Raw genomic sequence first — 20,776 nt, forward strand, 5'->3', positions numbered from 1 at the left:
TGGTTTAAATATTTCACTGGAAATTCTATGAATAATTTAAAAAATACACTATGCATATTATTTTTCTGTATCTCTGAGTAGTCTTTACAGTCTGTATTTTATAGTATAATTTTTAACAGCTGGATATCCCACATTTGTTTGAATGTTTGATGATTTATTTCACTGAATTGCTATTATTTTACATGTAGATTTGAAAAAAAAAATTAACTGTGACAAATAATACTGCATTGAACATCTGTGTGAATGTGTGTGTGTGTACACAAATCTTATATCCTTAGATAAATTCCTTTCAGAAGTGGAATCAGTGGGCCCAAGGAAATGCCAATTTTATGGTCCTTGATTTATATTATCAAAGTGCCCTCTTCAAATGGACTATTTTATTTACTACCAGCAACATGAGTTGTTATAACCTTTTTTTAATTTCTTACTTTTCATGGACTTTTTTTTTTTGAGTTGGTAGTATATTTTTCTGATTCAAAAACCTAAACAATACAAAAGGCATAAAGTGAAATTTTACTCTTGTTCCTGTCCCCATACTCTCATGTCTGCCCCCATTTCTCTTATATGTTAACCACTCTGACTAGGTTTTTTTGCATCCTTTCAGTATTTTTTAATGCATTCAGGCAAATATGTATATAAATTATTTCCCTTCCTTTCTTACACAAAAAATAGCACACTGTTCTGTATCTTGCTTTATTTGGTTTGACTGCTGTATATGTTCCATTATGTGAATATTCCATAGTTTTATTTGTCTGTTCTCCTGTCTAGGTGTATTTGAAACCTGTGTCTTTTTAGGGAAACCAGGCCCAAGTGAACCATTTTATTCTGGCCCTGCAGCTAGACCACAAATAGGAGTAAGCAGCTTCCTCTGAATTTCCTAGACCTACTGCCTGGCTGGCTGCACATTTGGACTTAGCCTCCCAGGTATAGTTGGCAGTGTCTGAAATATTCTTATCTAAGAGGGGAGGGAACTGTGCAGGTAGGTTTATCCTCTTTGAAGAACTGCTGGTTTGTCCTTGTCTCCCAGTTGTGATTGTGAGATATTTTCATGTTTTAGTTTGGGTAAAGAGTAACCCCTCCATTCTCATCCAAGGGATGATGGCTCCTATAGAAAATTATGTCTTATGTTGCTTTGTGATGAATTCATTGTTACAGAATGCCAGATGTATTGTATGCTCCCTTGAGAGGCTCTAGGGAAGAATCCTTCCTTGCCTTTTCCTGCTTCAGATGGCTCTGAGCATCCTTTAGCTTGTGGCTCCATAACAAATGTCCTTCACTTGCCCTTCTCTGTATTTTCTCTCCTCTTCTCTGTCAAATCTCTGTCTTTCTCTTACAAGAACACTAGTCATTATTCTTAGGGCCCACCCAGATAATCCAAAATGACCTCATGTCAAGATTCATAGCTCTATCTGCAAAAATACTTTTTCTGAAACAGGTAACACTTGCAGGCTCCAGAGATTTGATGGAGATGTATCTTTGGGGGGCTACCATTTAGCTCACAACAGACTTTGAGTCTAGGGCTCTGATTCCAGAATCTGTGCTCTTCCCTGGTAGATCATATCCTGTGAAATGCTGCAGAGAAAGTCCATTTTCTACTCCACATGGTAGTAAAGGACTAAGGCTTATTCACTCAGGGTTGTTTCTTCTTTGCATTGTACAGAGGAAGTACTCAGTAAAATGAAATGGCTTTAATCACTGAATTTCCATAGAAGTTATGGAAGCAGTTTTCATATCTCTTACTGCTTTTCTCTAGGTGAATATTCCCCAAGTACTTCAGTTGTTCCTTATGTGAAGTTCAGAAGCCCCACTGTTCCGGTTGCCATCCTGTAGGTACTTTCTGATTTGGTCAGTCTTCTTCTTCATGACTTCTAGACTGAACTCTTGGTAAGATGTAAGTAATGGGGTAGAAAGGGACTTTTAATTCTCATGGTTTGTACTCCATATTTTTTAAAGTACTTCTAGGTTGTATTTACTTTAGAGCAGGTGCTAAAGGTCATTTCTGGTAGTTAATAGCCAAAGACAAAGAAAAAAACACAGGAAAACTCTGCCATACTAGTAGACTTACTTAGTCCTTGAGTTTTTAGGGCCAAATATAGTCTCAGTTATGCTAACACAAATTTTATTGATTTTGGATTCTGGGGATGGATTTTGAATTTGGAAAGAAAAATGGTCCAAATGTCACATTCTGGGGTTTAGTAGAAAGGGCAAGTGTTTCTTCTCTCCATTCCATTTTGTTCAATCCATGGAAAACAGTTGTATTTTTTAACAGATGTGAGTGATGATCCAGTACAATTTTTGCAAGAATGAATCAGAATTTTCATGACCAAGTGTTAGAGAAGAGAGTTTTTTTTCTTCTCAGTTTCTACCTGTTGTGGCCTGAAGTTGGTAACAGTGTTTTTTTTTAAATCCCATTTACCAACTACTTGTGTTAATTTTCATGTACTTGTACCCTGGACAAATTTATGCTATTGGTGTTGTATGTGCTGCAAGTTTCACTGCTGTCAAAACATGTTTTTAAAAATAACCCATGGGTTTTAACCAAGACAAATTAGGTTTTTTTTTTTTAAAGTAAAATCCACCATAACATTTAGATCGGCAAGAAGATGTCATTTGACTAACTTTTGCCTGTACATAATGAGATAGGACCAAGGCATACTAGAGGCATACTAATGCTTTAATTTTTTTTCTTTTAATCAATTTTTTAAACTAGAGGTTAAAACAAGAAAAAGATAATAATTCTCAGGGGTGGACTCCATGGCTTCATTTATTCCATTATACTTCTGCCTCTTGAAGCCCAATTTGTTTGAAAGGAAACATTTTGTAGAGAAAGTCCTCTGCTTGGAATGCCTCCCCCTCACTCATTACTTGGCTACTATTTCTACCTGAGGTCTTAGCTTAAAGGTCTCTTCTACAGGATAACTTATTCTGACTGGTAAGACTGTTAGTTCTTGTTTTATAAGCCCCCTTGTACTTCATTTGAAAATTTCGTTATATCAGTTTCAATCACCTTACTACAACTTGTCCTTTATTTCCAGACTGTAAACTCTATGAGGCAGGGGCTGTGTCTGTTTTCAACACTTTCCCTACATCAGTGTCTGGCCCATAGAAGATGCTTAGTGAATTTTTGTTGACTGGTGTTGACAAAAGTCATTTAAGGGCTTATGTGAAACAATAATTTTAACAATATTTGCATTTCTTTGTGTTTGTGTGTGTGTGCGCACGCACACCAAGCTAATAGCAATGAGCTCCTATTTAACTTTTTCTTTTTTTGGGGGTGGGGGTTGGGTACCACTGCATCAAATTACTGAAGTAGAAAGAACAGTTGACATTCTATTTTAAAGTGACCATGTATTTGACCCACTTCTTCTCTAGTAATGTCATCACGATTGTATCTCATTGCTGTGGGTTCTTGGAGGCTGACAGGCGGAACAAGTTGCTTCAGCTCACAGTCCTCATCTGTCATACAGAACAGCTTGCAGATTCTTATTATGTGAATGAAATATGAAGAGAGGGATATTTTTCTTCCTGGGCTATCAGAGTAATTGAAAGTAACCGTTTCAGGGCACAGGGGGACAATGCAGGAAAATAGACTGCTTTTGTGAAGGGCAGCTCATCGGCCCTCAGAACCACAGGCGTCGTGTCTCCAAGTGCAAAGGCTCTGGAAGCATTTTCTGTGATCAAAAGGCCCAGGATTCAACCAGAACATTTTTTCAGTAAGGAAGATGCTTTGGTTCATGTTACCACCCCTTAGTTGCCTGTTGAGATGCCACCACCATGGGCCTTTGGAAGTGTTTCCCACTGGACGCAGGACATAGGCTTTGTGTATTCTTTAGCCAGGGAAGAAAACCATTTAGTATTTAGTATCCAGATCAATAAAGCATAGTAGAAAACTGGAAATGTGCTATGAAAAACCATTAACCAGAGAAATTCTATTGTTCCTGTTTTGGATCAGAAGAAATAATAACACTTGACTGCTCTTCTAGTCTGTGTTTTACAAGCTTGGTCCTGGTGCAACGGAATATCAGATAATACTGTGTCAACAACGCTTTGCCTTCTAAATCGTTGGTACTGTACATACAAATAGAGCTCTGTAGAACAGTTTTAGTTCCCAGGAAGCTTCTTACTTAGCACTGGTCGAAAATACTAATGTACAAGGTACAGTTCAGCAGTCATTCACGTCATGACTTCGTTATATTTCAAGATAGCTTTCAAATCACTTAGTCGAATAAAACTCTAAAGTACTGTAACTGCCAGGTTGCTTTATCTAATTTATGAAACAGAGGCAAAGGAATCAACAATAACCCTCCATTTACCATTATTAGATTAGCTATTACTGAAACCGCAGAAAGTGTATAACCCCTTACTTTGTGTTCACTTGAATTTGGTTATTAAGCTTTGATGGAACTTTCATTTAACCAAATGCCTTTGTTTACAGCAATAAGCATGTTAAATCTTTTGTGTTCTGAATTTGATATGACTGTTTTAGAACATGCCTCCTGCAAAGCCCTGTTAAAGTTACAGATTCTATTCATTTGTGTTCTGTCAAACATTATCAATTCAATCCGGTTAGGATCTTGTTTTTCTTCTTGACTTTAAGAAATGTATTTTTTTTTTGCCATCAAGCTTCTACTTTTTCAAGAATATAATCAGGCATTAACAAACACAAAACTGCTTCTCAGAGCAGCTTCATAAAAATTGATTTTTCAAAATTAAATAAGTATCTGGTGGACTGAAAATGTTTTATACCTGATATTTTAAAGATATTTTGACTACTGCCAAAAGAAATCAATTCCTTCATGCTGTCTCCCTTGCGGATGCCGTCATATGCCATTGGGTTGTGTAGAGCATAGGCTCTGGGGGGAGGCAAACTTGGATTTGCACCTCGCCTCTTCCAGTTACTGCTTGTGACTTTGGACTTTGCCTGTTAGGAAAACCAGGGAACTCTAATCATCCTTTCTTCAATATGTAATTGAGTTCATATCTGTTATATGTTATATGTTATAGTGTTATACATGAGGGGATGTGTGTAAAGAACTCAAAAAACCTGATCTTTATTATAACTCGTATTTGTGTGTGTGTGTCCACACACTACATGTATGTTGTTGACTTGATTGAAACTTGCTGATTGTAAATTTGGTTATAATAATGAAAACGCTGTTCTCCTTTCAGGACTTAATGTTCCTATATCGTGACCATATCTAGAAGTGACATGGAGCATAGTTATCATTTTGGATCTATTCAGAGTTATAGCTTGAAGAGAGATCACTGTGGACGTGGCTACTTCACTTGCCGAGATTGGAAACAGATCCATATTCCAAAGACGTCTTTACTTTTAAAGTGAAACTTTATTTCAATTATTTTAAATTGATGTAAAAACTGAGTTAGAGAGTGTTTTAAATACGTGAAATAGAAATATACGACCTTTCCAATAAAAAGGGCTCCTGTTGACATTTGTTGTTGGTACACTTGAGGAGAAATTTCCATCCTCAACAGAACCATGTAAATTTGCTGAAAACCAATAGCAAACACTAGATCTCATAGCCTGACCTCCTATTACTCTGCTATGGATTACTGGTCAGGTGACATGGTGTGGATTTCTCCAAGCCCATATATACTACCCCAAAATGGTGGATATAAAGGAAAGTGTAGAAAGAGCAAGGCAATTAGAGAGAAGCTTAAAAGGTATGAGAAACAGATAAGTCAGTGAAAAACCATCTTATGTCTGCTTGAATAATGAGTCACAGGAAAATGAAAACTTCTTTAACTATGAAAGTTTCAGCAAGAAGAAAATGTTAGGCCTTCTTGGTGTTAGTTTAATGCAAAATAAGATAGCATTTAAGAAGACTCTGCTTCAGCATCATATTGACAGTGTCCCTCGCTTGAGTCAGGGATTGGGGACTTACTGAGACACACCATCTGGCAAAATAAGGAAGGCCAGTCTTGTGCCAACTGAAAAAGCTGCATCAGTTCCAACTCTTGTGTACTTTGCACATTACTGGTTGCCTTGCAAAACATTTATCACTTTTTAATTAGGAAGGACTGAAGGAGCTTAGTACCCTGAAGAAAATGTCAACAGCCCAAAGAAAGAAAAACCATCCACTGGGTCATCAGAGGCAATAGGTGTTTCACTTTGAGCTCACAGGACAGTTTTGTACCAGAATCTTTGTTGAGGGGACATGTGTCCTTGGTGTGTCTGACCAGAACTGGGGATCTGGTTTTTCTATTATTCTGACACTCTCCCCAACTTGTTTCTCCTGCAGCATGGCCAGGCCTTAAAAGCACATGCTGAGAGATCACCTCTGCTCTGCTTCTTGGCCTGTCATGTAAACTGTGGCCTGTCATGTTCATTAAAATGAAAATTTGTTGAATGGAATTTGCCCGACTGGCAGAATAGTTTAAATGTCAGATGTTGTTAGGCTGGGATATAAATATTATGTTTCTATTGTTAATTAATCGCAGCGCCTCAGTACCAGTGATCCAAAATTCAATTTAGTCTGCAATAGGCCTGTGGATAAGGGCCAGAGATAATGAATGCAGAGGGAAAAAATGTACTCAGAGTTTCCATTGTATCTGTCAAGGTCCTCTTAGAAAAATAGCAAATTTTGGTGTATCACTACAGTTCAAGAGGGGCAAAACAAGACAGAATTAAGAGTCATTGTCTTTTGAAGCCTCTCAAATGTTCCTTACTGTTGCATCTTCCACTGTTCTAGCCCGAGTGTGTCCCAGCATCAAAAATCCCCAAAGCTGCCGGGCTCAGTCCCCTTTCTGTGTGACTCCCCTCACCCCCCCATGCTGTTGTTTCTGCCTCTGAGTCTGTTGTTATGTTTCCAGCTCATTTCAGACTTGTAGAACCGAGCTCTCTTGTCCTGTAATCCTGCTCAATTCTCTTTGCAGTGTTCATTTTCTTCTCTTCCATTTACCATCAACCCTTCCTTTCTTTTTCTTTCTGTCCTTTATTTCGGTCCCCAGGCTCAACAGCCTGTCTGTCAAGTCTGCCATCGTTTGTTAAGATCATTTTGCTTCCAAATTGAGCTGGTGGCTGAATATCACTCAGAATACTGCTGCTTGAACTGTCTGCATTAGAAAGAGGAGCAGAAATCTTGCCGCTGGGGCCCAGACCTCAAAACAGACTGTTGCTGCAAAGCCCTGAGCCAGTGGGCATTTGTGACCACCATTCTCAACCAATATTTTGTTGAATACTTGCTGTGAGCATGGCATCTCACCCGGCCACCTCTCTGGGTTCCAAAGGCAAGTGGGTGTGCCAAGCAGAAGAGGACTAATTAAGACTTAGGAAGGCAGGGCCAATGTGGCCCAGTGGTCAGGGACCCTCATTTAATTCCTGGCATCCTGGTCCCTGCCAACCTCGTTCTGCCCCTGCAATTATGCCAGCCGAGAAGCTGGGAAGAGAAGATGAACTTTGGTCCGCTCTGAGTTTCCCGGTCCAGCAGTGTCTGTCAGATTAAAAACGAGAGGGAAGCAGGCCAGAGAATCTTCCAGATGGAGAGTTCAGAGGAGGGCACAACCAGACTCCCTCTTGGCAGTGACGTGGCCAGGCCATTCAAGCCTTGGGCCAGGAGCCAGGAGGAGGGCAAGCTGCCGCCTGACCCTGCAGTGGAGTGGAGTGGGGGCTGCCAGAACAGCCACCCCGGCTTTGGGTGGAGGTGCTAGCAAACCAGGCACATGCAGGCCACATGGTGGAAGCAGAGCATTTTATCCCGAGGACTGGCGGCTGTTTGGAGGTAGGGCCCTCCATTCTGGATTGCTCTTAAAGGATGAGTTCCCCAAGTCATGTAGATAGCTGCAAAACCAAATGGGGAATTGGTGTTCTCTAGCCTCTCTGTTTCTTCCTTTGGAATGAATCAGCCATGTAGGAAAGGTGACCTTAGATAGGCAGGAGGCATTCAGAGCAGCAGTGACCCTACATTCTTGGATGGACTTGCATGTGGACAGCAGTTTCAGGCAGCAGGGGTCTGGCGGAGACAGGGTGCACTGACACTCACTCCCCGCACTTCTTGGTAGCATGATTTTGTAATGAGATTCTGTGTTCATTGAAAAGTATCCCGTATGGATACTTCAGGAATAGGGTTTTGCTCAAATGAGAACTGTTTTTTAGACTAAGGTCATCTGAGGTCTATGAAATGGAATAATAATGAATGAGGCTAAACACTGAATGTCTGGTTTAACCTTACTTAAAAGTTGATTATTTTAACGTTGCTTCTGTACAACCTTAGGGTCTCTCTGAGATGAACCTCTTTCTCTCCAATTCAGGTTCTTAGAGTTCAGGAAGGGTTTGTGCTATTGGGAACAGAGCTATTTGACTTGAAATGTCATCTCATTCTAAGAAAACACACTGAGGCCACATTAGGGCATCCCTGTGCAAATGTCACATTGTCAGAGTGTCTCCTCCTAGGATTAAACTAGCCACGGTACCTCCAGCCCTGTCTTGTGGTCAGACAAATCCAGTGACTCCCCATAGCCAGGGCGCCGACCTGGCCAGGGTCATGCTCCCTGAGATCTCATGGAATTTGATTTGTCTCGAACTCTCTGAAAGTTAAGATGCTAATTATTGGTTGATTGGTATTCTGCTCCCCAGATGTCACCTAATGATTTTCCAGGGCTCATGCTACTTAGCAAATTTATTTTTCCAATGCCTAGCAAATATTACAGCATTGAACAAGTCCAGTGAGGAAGAGTTGTGTTATATTTTGTGTGTGTATGTGTTTGTGTGTGTCTCAGGCCATTGAAGTATAGACTTCTGTAGAGAGATACCTTTTCATCTTAAAAAAACCTAGAGTACAAATTGAGAAAATGAAAAAAGGGAACAAAAATAAAAAACTAAAGAATTTTCAGTCAGTTTTCAGTTTTAATAATAACACAAACATAATTTCTTAAAGCAAATTTCCTTAAGTGTTACATGCTTGATACTGTCCTGGAGGATGTGGATTCAACAAGGTACATTAAAGGTGTGGCCTGTATCAGCTGCGTATGAAAGGCTACTATATTCAGTGCTTTTGTTTAAGATAAAAATGAGGTACTGACAAAAAGAAAAGAAAAATGTGGTCTGTACCTTTGTTGAACTTAGAGTCTAATGGAAAAACTATCATGTACATTTTGACAGTATTGTTATCCGTGACAATAACAATAGTTCAAAAATCACTGCAGATGGTGACTGCAGCCATGAAATTAAAAGACGCTTACTTCTTGGAAGGAAAGTTATGACCAACCTAGATAGTATATTCAAAAGCAGAGACATTACTTTGCCAACAAAGGTCCGTCTAGCCAAGGCTATGGTTTTTCCAGTGGTCATGTATGGATGTGAGAGTTGGACTGTGAAGAAAGCTGAGCGCCGAAGAATTGATGGTTTTGAACTGTGGTGTTGGAGAAGACTCTTGAGAGTCCCTTGGACTGCAAGGAGATCCAACCAGTCCATTCTAAAGGAGATCGGTCCTGGGATTTCTTTGGAAGGAATGATGCTAAAGATGAAACTCCAGTACTTTGGCCACCTCATGCCAAGAGTTGACTCATTGGAAAAAACCCTGATGCTGGGAGGGATTGGGGGCAGGAGGAAAAGGAGACGACAGAGGATGAAATGGCTGGATGGCATCACCGACTCGATGGTCATGAGTTTGAGTGAACTCCGGGAGTTGGTGATGGACAGGAAGGCCTGGTGTGCTGTGATTCATGGGGTCGCAAAGAGTCGGACATGACTGAGTGACTGAACTGAACTGAATTGACAATTATCCATGTTAATGACAAAACTAAGGAATGGAGACTTCCCTGGTGGTCCATAGGCTAAGACTCCACACTCCCATTGCAGGGAGCCTGGGTTCCATCCCTGATCAGGGAACTAGAGGCTGTGTGCAGCTAAGAGTCCGCAGGCCACAAGTAAAGATGCTGCATGCTCCCACATGTCACAAACAAATATGGAAGATCCCGCACATGCCACAACTATGTGTTTGCATGCCACAAGTTGCAACTAATGTTGCAAGTCCCCAAGTGCTGGACTTCCCAGGTGATCCAGAGGTAAGAATCTGCCTGCAAGTGCAGGGGACACATGTTCGATCCCTGATCTGGGAAGATCCCCCATGCCTTGAGGCAACTAAGCCCACACACCACAACTACTGAGCTTGTGCTCTAGAGACTGCAAGCTGCAGTGAGAGGTCACGATGATGCACACTGCAATTAGAAAGTAGCCCCCACTTGCCACAACTACAGAAAGCCTATGAGAAGCAACAAAGACCCAGAGCAGCCATAATTAATTGAAAAGATCCCAAGAGCTGTAAGACCCAACATAGTCAAATAACCACAAATATTTAAAAAAAAAAACCCAAAACTAAGGAATGTTCTGATCTCCCCTCTCAACTCTAAATATATCAGTTTTACAAATTCTGAAAATATAAGAAACACACACATATACATTGAAATAAAACTTCCGAGAATATATCTGAGAAGTGTCAGGTTTTGGGGATCTTTTCTGCTGTTTTTTGTGAGGGTTAAATCAGTATGGTAATGATGAGATGAGTCACTAAGTTGTGTCTGACTCTTGTGACCCCATGGACAGTAGCCCATCAGGCTTCTCTGTCCATGGGATTTTTCCAGCAAGAATACTGGAGTGGGCTGCCATTTCTTTCTCCAGGGGACCCAGGAATTGAACCCGGGTCTCCTGCCTGCATTGTGGGCAGATTCTTTACCGACTGAGCTACCACTGAGCTAAATCAGTATGCAGATGCTCAAATAACTCCATATGTTTAAAATAATCATTTATCATCAGATAGTTTAACCAAGGCTATGTTTTCCAACTGCCTGGTTTTCACCAATATGTAGAAAATGGTTTAAGAATCTTCTCTTAGTTGAAAACTGACTGTCATTTGAAAGAATGTTGCAATAATTTGTCTGCAGTAACAGCTCACTGAACATAAGAACTGGAAACCAGGGCTGATTTATTCATTGTCTTCATTTATTCTTGTGTCTTCATTCTTGGGTGAACAGACTTCTTTCTTAGGTATGTACATAATTGTTAAAAGACTTAAAGGTCGATAACCAATCGCTTAATGTGGCAGTTGAGTTAGGTGAGGACTGTAGAATGCAACGGTGAAGGCAGATTGCTCCGTTCCAGGCAATGCTGCCTTAAGGAAGGTGCAACTGATGGTTCCCAGAGATAGGTTTTAATTGTAGGAAGATAAATCACAAACAAAAGAGGGTGTTTTTTTTTTTTTTAATATTTGAGAAAAATGTTTCTTTAAATTCAGACCAGTTTTTAAGGGAGCTGGGGACTGGATAATGGAGTGAGGGGGCTTGGGGGTGATAAAGATTTTCTGGGAAGCTATGTTTCATGGAAAAAGCAAGAGAGTTCCAGAAAAACATCTATTTCTGCTTTATTGACTATGCCAAAGCCTTTGACTATGTGGATCACAATAAACTGTGGGAAATTCTGAAAGAGATAGGAATACCAGACCACCTAGCCTGCCTCTTGAGAAACCTATATGCAGGTCAGGAAGCAAGTTAGAACTGGACATGGAACAACAGACTGATTCCAGATAGGAAAAGGAGTACGTCAAGGCTGTATATTGTCACCCTGGTTATTTAACTTATATGCAGAGTACATCATGAGAAACGCTGGGCTGGAAGAAGCACAAGCTGGAATCGAGATTGCCGGGAGAAATATCAATAACCTCAGATATGCAGATGACACCACCCTTATGGCAGAAAGTGAAGAGGAACTAAAAAGCCTCTTTATGAAAGTGAAAGAGGAGAGTGAAAAAGTTGGCTTAAAACTCAACATTCAGAAAACTAAGATTCATGGCATCTGGTTCCATCACTTCATGGGAAATAGATGGGGAAACAGTGGAAACAGTGTCAGACTTTATTTTTTGGGGCTCCAAAATCACTGCAGATGGTGATTGCAGCCATGAAATTAAAAAACGCTTACTCCTTGGAAGGAAAGTTATGATCAACCTAGATAGCATATTGAAAAGCGGAGACATTACTTTGCCAACAAAGGTCTGTCTAGTCAAGGCTTTGGTTTTTCCAGTGGTCATGTATGGATGTGAGAGTTGGACTGTGAAGAAAGCTGAGTGTCAAAGAATTGATGGTTTTGAACTGTGGTGTTGGAGAAGACTCTTGAGAGTCCCTTGGACTGCAAGGAGATCCAACCAGTCCATTCTGAAGGAGATCAGCCCTGGGATTTCTTTGGAAGGAATGATGCTAAAGCTGAAACTCCAGTACTTTGGCCACCTCATGTGAAGAGTTGACTCATTGGAAAAGACTCTGATGCTGGGAGGGATTGAGGGCAGGAGGAGAAGGGGACGACAGAAGATGAGATGGCTGGATGTCATCACTGACTCGATGGTCGTGAGTTTGAGTGAACTCCGGGAGTTGGTGATGGACAGGGAGGCCTGGCATGCTGCGATTCATGGGATCACAAAGAGTTGGACACGACTGAGCGACTCGGAGAAGGCAATAGCACCCCACTTCAGTACTTTTGCCTGGAAAACCCCATGACGGAGGAGCCTGGTAGGCTGCAGTCCATGGGGTCGCTAAGTCAGACACAACTGAGCAACTTCACTTTCACTTTTCACTTTCATGCATTGGAGAAGGAAATGGCAGCCCACTCCAGTGTTCTTGCCTGGAAAATCTCAGGGACGGGGGAGCCTGGTGGGCTGCCGTCCATGGGGTCGCACAGAGTCAGACACGACTGAAGTGACTTAGCAGCAGCAGCAGCAGAGTGACTGAACTGAACTGATCCTCTGAAAAGCCACTAAGATAAATCAGTTGTGTTACTGGCCTGTGCCACTCTGCCTCAGTGATCATGTCTTTTAGGAGCAGCCAAACCCTAAACCTCTTTGGATCCATTTAAATCTAGTCTGTGTTTTGCAGGAGGTCACATGAAGGTTTCAGAGTCCACCTGCTCTAGAACAAAATGGGGATAAATTACATAGGAGGGTAGTGGGAGGTGTAAATGGGAGAAGGCCTTGTAGCTCCAGGTGAAAATGTTCTCATGGCCGTTAGAAGATTAGGTCCTTGAATTTTGGGGTCAAGACAAACATGGGAAAGAGAGGACAAGTTTGAGCAGATATGCTTGACTTTTGTCCAGGGATAAGTACTTTAGGCACTAGAATAAGTTTTCTGATCTTGACCTGTCCTACTTCAGATATATAGCACAGGTATATGGACAAATGTTTGAGTATCAGAGATATACAAATGTTTGATATCAGAGTATACAAAAACTGTGGAGTCCACTGTGCAGGTGACTCTTGAACAACGAGGGCTTAGGGAGGCTGAGTGGTATATATTTGTGTATAACTATTGTCGGCCTTCTGTGAGTGTGTCCGTATCTGGGTTTCTGTGGATTCAATAACCATGGATCATGTAGTACTGTAGTACATACTTATTGAAAAACAAATCCATGTATAAATGGACCAATGCACTTCAAACACTTGTTCAAGGGTCAACTGTACTTGGCTATTCAACAAGTATTGGCTGACAGTCTAGTGCTAGTATAGAATCTGGGGCTCAGATTAGGTAGGCAGTGTGAGATTGGCTTGAATGATAAAAGCCATAGAGTTTAGATGTTAATTAAGATCATAAAACATAAATACAGAACAAAGTAATAATTTAAGACAATAGGGACTTCCCTGGTTGTCTGGTGGCTTCCTTGCTCCCAATGCAGCGGGCCCAGCTTCCATCCGTGGTCAAGGAACTAGAACCCATACGCCACGACTAAGATTTCGCATGCCATAAAGATACTGTGTGCCATAGCTAAGACCCAATGCAGTCAAATAAATTAAAAAAAAAAAAAAAAACTTAAAAAAAAGAAAGCATGCGTGCCTACTGTGAGGCACTATATGATTAAGGTGAGAACAAAGCTCTGTTTTAAGACCAGTCCCACCTCCTGGCCCTTTACCTTTCTGGGAACGAGCCCTGTATCAGCTATTCTTTCTCACTCTTCTGCTTTCAGCCTCATGATCTCAACCGGATCTTCTCATCACCTTGACACCTGCTCAGCCGGTACAGTTTACAGACAGTGCAGAGAAACCCTCTTTGAGTCCTTTGTCCTCCTCTAGATGCTACTTTCTTGCCTGCCCTTCGTATCTGAATGTGCCTAATACTGTCCTTACTCACTCTTCATTTTAATGATTTCCACTTGTCTCTTAACCAATTCCAAACTGAATATTGTCTCAGATCACAAAACAGTTCTCATTTCAGTTCCTCAGTGACCTTCACATTGTAAAAGGGGTGGAGCTGGCATGAAGCTGTGAGGGTGAGAGGCATTAGCATGGGACTTTCTGCGCGAGACCAATATCGCGAGACAGTTTGCATGAGACCCTTCTGTGTGACCGTTAGTGGGAGACCGTTAGCGTGGCAGAGTTCTTGTTCAGTCAGCCTGACAGTGGTCCTCGGGACAGAGAGTGTGGTGGGCGGTGGGTCTCTGCCTTCTCCCCAAGGCCTTCCCGAACCTGACCTTGTCGGAGGTGAGCTGAGGGACAGACCCAGGGCTGCGTCTCACAGAACTCCAGACCTCTTGTCACAGCCGCCCACTGGAAGCAGTGGCGGCTTTGGAAGTGCCCAGGCCTTGAAGCAGCAGTGAATCTCTTCCCCCATCCCCTCTCCCCGCTGTGACAGATGGCAGTGGAGGGCCATCACCACAGGTTGCTGTACTTGGAGGCTGCAGCAACTGGAGACTGCCATGAGGGTAACAGCTTCAACCCAGCCACCATTTTGTGATGAGACTCACGCCACATGTAGAGGCCACCAGAGGTATTCAGCTGATGGCCCCAGCTACGGCTTCAGCCAACCCTCAGCGCCTGGCTGACGCTTGAGGGAATGAACCTTCAGATGATTCCAGGCCCCAGTTTTCAGGTCTTCGACCTGAGGCCTCAGGCATTGTCGCATCAGAATTCTTGTTCCCTAGAAACCATAATAGATATTAAATGATTATTATGAAGTCATTTTAAGTAGTTTGAACTGAATCAATACAAAGCCAATGCAAATACCTATTCTATTATTGCTAACTTGTACTTTGCCGAATATTAACTAATTTCTACCAACTTTCTTTCAGTTCCTATTTGCTTGGTGTGTAGTTTTCTATACTTTTCCTTTCAAAATCTCTGTTTTAGATGTGTTTCCTACAAACATCAGATAGCAAGGTTTTTAAACATTCATTTTGAAAAGAAATTATTTTAATAGATGCATTTAGTCTGCTTACTCTGATTACTGACATGTTGAAACTTATTTTACAGGCCCGTTTGTTGTTGGGCTGGTCCTGACATTTGTGTTTTCTATTTACTGTGCTTTCCTTTGCTTCTTTCTCCATTCTATTCCAATTTTCTAAAAAAAGAGAATTGGTTGTGTTTTCTATTCTCTAGATTGTTCCCTTCACTGGTTTGAATGTTTCTTTTCTTTTGATGATTGCTCTTATGTGTTTTAAAACTGTGAAATATAATATGCATATAAAATAATTTTTGAAAATGTATATCTGCAGTTTAAAGACAATAATAAGCCAAACATCCAGATACCACTCCCCAAGCCAAGAAGTAGAGCATTGTCACATTCCAGAATCCTTTTAGAGAATTCCATCCTTACAAACTCTTCCCTTGCTCTCAAGATAAATATAGCCTGAATTCTGTATACATCATTCATTCTCTTGCTTTTCTTCATAGTTTTTGCCACTTTCATGTTGTATTTCAAAACAAGATAGTATTTATTTTTGTCCTTTTCAACATTTTATATGTGGAATAATATATACAGTCTTCTGTGACATGTTTCTTTTGTTTTACACCATAATTTTGAGGGCATACATGTTGATGTCTGTAACTGGTTCATTGATTTCTTGAAGCTGTATAATATTCCATTGTAAGAATCTGTACAAATGTAAATATGTTTATTCACTGATAGATGTTTCCATTGTCTTCAGTGTCTCTTGGCATCCTAACATTGACGATCTAAACATTTCTCTTTGAGCATATATGAAAGGATATCTTTGGTTATGTACACAGAGAAAGAAATGCCAATATTCCTTAACAAGTTCATCAGTAGCTTTAATGCCTATCTTTAGCAACCGAATCAGAATCTCTTGCTCCTAAACAATTCATCCTCTGCTCCTTTGTTCTGTATAATTCCAGCCAACCATTTGTGCATGCTCAGTCACTTCAGAAGTGTCCAACTCTTTGTGACCCTGTGGACCTCAGCCCTCCAGGCTCCTCAGTCCATCGGATTTTCCAGGCAAGAATATGGGCGTGTGTTGCCATGCCGTCCTCCAGGGGATCTTCCCTACCCAGTGATCGAACCCGTGGCTCCTGTGGCTCCTGCACTACGGGAAGATTCTTCACTTATTTCATCTTATTTGAAAACCCTTAAAACTGGTTGTTATTATAGGTTTTTTTTTTTTTACAACCAGTCCTTATTAATTATTATCCAATATCCATTATTTGTTATTGAATTTACTAGATTTACCACCATACATGCTAATATAATTTGGTGAGCATTGCTTTTTGTTCCTCTTTCCTTCCTTCTGAAATCAATTCCTTCGTATTCAAGGATATCTTTTAGTATTCCTCTCAGCAAAAGTAAACTGCTGTGAGCAGGAAACAACTTTTTTTTTTTTGAAAAATAACCTAGCTGTCATTGTTGAATGATAATCGGTTTAGCATGGCTATAGAGTTTTCCCTGAACTTTTTTCCTTTTGGAACTTAAGACATGTTATTTCACTGCTGCCTTGCTGGTTTTTTTTTTTTGTCATTCATGATTATTTTATGCAAGACAAGGTATTCAAGCAAGTGGAGCCTAGTTTCTCAGAAACTGGGAGGCAGGTTGTTCTCACTGGTTCACTTTAAGGCTTTCTTTCTATCTCTGGTGCTATGGTTTCCTTCTATTTTATCTACCGGTAGATTTGCTTTCATTTAGCTTGTTGAGGTCTTGGTATGCTCTTTTCAAGAGGATTCATATCTTTCATTCTAGAAAATCTACACTTTTTTTTTCATATTGATCTTATCTCTTTCTTTTAAGATATACTGTACTTTGTTAAGCATTTCTATGTGGTTGGAGTAGAAAGAGATACTGCCTAATCTCTGTGCTGTTAGACCATAAATCTCTCAGGTTTTACAAAATGTATTTTGTTTTATCTAGTCTTCCCCAAATTATGTTTCTTTCAACACTATTTCAATCCACATAGCCTAGGGGGAAGGAGAAATTAAAAAAATTTTTTTTATGGAAGGATAATTGCTTTACAATTTTGTGCTGCTGCTGCTGCTGCTAAGTCACTTCAGTCGTGTCCGACTCTGTGCGATCCCAAAAACGGCAGCCCACCAGGCTCCCCCGTCCCTGGGAGTCTCCAGGCAAGAACACTGGAGTGGGTTGCCATTTCCTTCTCCAATGCATGAAAGTGAAAAGTGAAAGTGAAGTCGCTCAGTCGTATCCTACTCTTAGTGACCCCATGGACTGCAGCCCACCAGGCTCCTCAATCCATGGGATTCTCCAGGCAAGAGTACTGGAGTGGGGTGCCATTGCCTTCTCCGCAATTTTGTGCTGGTTTCTATCAAGTATCAACATGACTCAGCCACAGGTATGCATATGTCCCCTCCTTCTTGAACCTCCCTCCCATCTCCTACCCCATCCCACCCCTCAACATTGTAACAGAGCACTGGGTTGAACTCCCTGTGTCACAGAGCAAATTCCCACTGGCTATCTATTTTACATATGGTGGTGTATATATTTCCATGCTACTCTTTTTAGTCATCCCATCCTCTCCTTCCCCTACTGTGTCCACAAGTCTGTTCTCTGTGTCTGCCTCTTCATTGCTGTCCTGAGAAGGCAATGGCACTCCACTCCAGTACTCTTGCCTGGAAAATCCTATGGATGGAGGAGCCTGGTGGGCTACAGTGCTTGGGGTTGCTAAGAGTCGGACACGACTGAGCGACTTCAGTTTCACTTTTCACTTTCATGCATTGGAGAAGGAAATGGCAACCCACTCCAGTGTTCTTGCCTGGAGAATCCCAGGGACAGGGGAGCCTGGTGGGCTGCCGTCTATGGGGTCGCACAGAGTTGGACACGACTGAAGTGACTTAGCAGCAGCATCAGTACCATCCTTCTAGATTCCATACACATGCGTTAATATACAATATTTGTCTTTCTCTTTCTGACTTACTTCACTCTGTACAATAGGCTCTAGGTTCATCCACCTCATTAGGGCTGACTCAAATGCATTCTTTTTATAGTTGAGTAATATTCTGTTATATATATGTACCACAATTTTTTCTTTTAGTTTTTTAAAAACTTTTTTAATTGAAGGATAATTAGTTTATAATATTGTGTTGGTTTCTGCCATACATCAACATGAATCAGCCGTAGGTATACATATGTCTCCTCCCTCTTGTACCTCCCTGCTTCTTGCCTTCCTTTCCCACCCCTCTAAGTTGTCACAGAGCCCCGGTTTGAGTTTTCTGAGTCACATAGCAAATCCCACTGGCCATCTATTTTACATATGGTGATGTATATGGTTCCATGCTTCTCTCTCCATTTGCCTCACCCTTTTCTTCCCACACTGTGTCCATAAGTCTGTTCCCTCTGTCTTCATCTCCATTGCTGCCCTGGAAATAGGTTCGTCAGTGCCATCTTTCTAGGTTCCATATTATGCATTAATATATGATATTTGTTTTTCTTTCTGACTTACTTCACTCTATAATAGGCTCTAGGTTCATCCACCTCATTAGAACTGACTCAAATGCCTTGCTTTTCACGGCTGAGGAATATTCCATTGTATATATATACCACAGCTTCTCTATCCATTCATCTGTTGATGAGCATCTTGGTTCCTTCCTTGTCCTAGCTATTATAAAAAGTACTGTGCAATGAATATTGGGGTACATGTGTCTCTTTTAATTGTGGTTTTTCTTGGGGGTACATGCCCTGTAGTGGGATTGTTAGGGCATTTGGTACTTCTATTCCTATTATTTTAAGGAATCCCCATACCGTTTTCCATAATGATTGTTATCAATTTACATTCCCCCAACAGTGCAAAAGACTTCCTTTTTCTCCAAATCCTCTCCAGTATTTATTGTTTGTAGATTTTTTTAAATGATAGCCTTTCTGACTGGTGTGAGGTTATACATAACTGTAGTTTTGATTTGCATTTCTCTAATAGTGAACAATATTGAGCATCTTTTCATGTGTTTGTTGACCATCTGTATGTGGAAGGAGAAATTTTGATGTTCTATAGAGGCATCTTATCTCCTGCATTAACAATCTAAAGTTTATATCGTAGCCCCCAATCTGGCCTTGTTCTTTGGTGGTCATGCATCTGCGATGATGGGTTCTATGGTTTGATGGGGGCTGTGAAGAAAAATAGCCCAGTAGGGCCTGAAGCAGTTACTTAGGACACTGAAGGGAAAAAAAAGAACATGAGAAAACCATGGAGTTGTTGACCGTTCCCAGTTGCTGCACCTTGAGAGACGTTAGGACCTAGACACAAATGAGGGGAATACGCATATTCTATTTTTTTTTTTTTTTAATACAGAGTGATCTCTCTTTTAAAAAAGTATTTATTTAGTTGGCTACACTGGGTCATAGTTCCAGCATGTGGAATCTTTAGTTGCAGCATGCAAACTCTTAACTGTAGCGTGTGGGATCTACTTCCCTGACCAGGGATGGAACCTGTGCCCCCTGTACTGGGAGCTCAGAATCTTAGCAACTAGGTCACCGTTTACATATTTATTTGTAATAAAAAAAAATCTCTTTATTTTTTTGGCTGTGGTGGGCCTTTGCTGCTGCATGTGGGCTTTCTCTAGTTGCAGCGAGCAGGGGCTACTCTTTGTCATGTGTAGGCTTCTCATTGTGGTGGCTTCTCTTGTTTCAAAGCACAGGCTGTAGCCGCTCAGGTTTCGGTAGTTGCAGCACATGGACTCGGTAGTTGTGGATCGCAGGCTCTAGAGGGCTGGCTCAGTGGTCGTGTTGCATGGGCTTAGCTGCTCTGCGGCATGTGGGATCTTCCCAGAACAGGGATCGAACTGATATTCGATATTGCAAGGCATGTTCTTAACAATTGCACCACCAGGGAAGCTCCACCATTTATTTTTAATTATGGAATCAACGTATGAGTAATGGTGGATAGAATCAGCCCTTGAAAGCTTAAATTCTTACTCTGTTTAGCAGCTATGCTTTACCACCTTTGCTATCATGTTGACTTGTGTGCAGTTAGTGCATTGTTTTGGTCACAGGCAGCTTAATTTAACATGTCTAGATTTGATTTGAAAATGCCAAATGTAGCTTACTTTGTTTTGTGAGTTTCTCTCTACTGAGAGAAGGCTACACTCTTATCTTGAGAAAGGAGGATTGTATGTGTAAGCTTGCACACATATACTCATAGAGGGAAGTGGTGAGGTCTGGTTTGGGAGGGCCATGCACCTTGTATGGCTCAGTGCTAAAGAATCTGTATGCAATGCCAGAGACGCAGAAGATAGAGGTTCGATCCTTGGGTAGGGAAGATTCCCTGGTGGAGGAAATGGCTACCCACTTCAGTGTTCTTGTTGGAAAAACCCCATGGACACTGGAGCCTGGTGGGCTACAGTCCATGGAGTTGCAAAAAGCCAGACATGACTGAGCAACTAACACATACACCTCATATAAAGGGAAGAGGCTATTCCAAGTAAAACTTCCAGGGAAATGGAAATTGAGTGTGCAGGAAAGATGGTGCTAAATAATACAAAATGCTTGGTCAAATCAAGTGTGCTGCATAATGTTTGATTTGATTTTCATCTCCTCACTTTATAAGGCTTCTGTTGAG

General features: G+C 41.1%; 1 protein-coding gene across 4 annotated transcripts in view; it reads left to right on the plus strand.

Moving 5' to 3' along the window:
* Positions 1 to 20,776, plus strand: part of FHIT (fragile histidine triad diadenosine triphosphatase) — a 1,527,031-nt gene that overhangs the window by 20,468 nt on the left and 1,485,787 nt on the right. The gene's annotated exons all lie outside the window — the stretch shown is intronic.

The sequence above is a fragment of the Bos indicus genome, chromosome 22 (genome assembly GCF_029378745.1).
Source record: "Bos indicus isolate NIAB-ARS_2022 breed Sahiwal x Tharparkar chromosome 22, NIAB-ARS_B.indTharparkar_mat_pri_1.0, whole genome shotgun sequence".
NCBI lineage: Eukaryota > Metazoa > Chordata > Mammalia > Artiodactyla > Bovidae > Bos > Bos indicus.